Source organism: Aulostomus chinensis, chromosome 4 (assembly GCF_037954235.1).
Source record: "Aulostomus chinensis isolate RoL2024-O1b breed Wild chromosome 4, RoL_Achi_v1.0, whole genome shotgun sequence".
Lineage (NCBI taxonomy): Eukaryota > Metazoa > Chordata > Actinopteri > Syngnathiformes > Aulostomidae > Aulostomus > Aulostomus chinensis.
The window spans coordinates 27313495-27314134 of NC_141323.1; positions in this window are offsets into that span (position 1 = coordinate 27313495).

Below are 640 nucleotides of genomic sequence, written 5' to 3' on the forward strand. Positions count from 1 at the left end.
ACCCAAGAAAACAAGTCAGCGTGAAAGAGGAGCAGATTTTAAAACTCCTCATCATTTCCACCTCCAGGAGTGAAGCCTCCCGGGACCCAAGAGGCTCCAGCTGGCAGAGCTCTCACTCATTTCTCCACCACCTCGCTAACCTGAGCTGTAGCATCTGAGAACAAATCAGTGACCCCCTTCAGTCCAGAGCCAACTCCACAAACTCTGAGCCCCACTTTACCCACAGCCAGCCGGCCTCCTCAACACTGCATGACACACGACGACTAAATTGAAGACTGAGGCGTCTCATCAAGAGATCTGTCACGTGCGTCTGCTGTGGAGGGTCAATCTGTCCGTCCACATTCAGATCATTGATGCAGCGACTCTGCTATGATCAAACTACTCAGGATGAAACAGACCAATGTTGACATCAAGTAGCAACTCAGCAGCTGATCAACAGAGTCCTAAGCACCAGTAGAGCCTGTTCATCGTCCCTGGGGGATCTTAGAATTCTTTCTTTGATCTCACCTTGATTTCTCAATGATTTTTTTGTACACACAAATTAGGAGTTGATGGGAGTTGTTGCAGATACCAGTGTCCAAAGTCCAGCTTGAACCCAGTTTGTGCACTTATTTGTCAAGCTAGCAGAGATTCTTTTCAC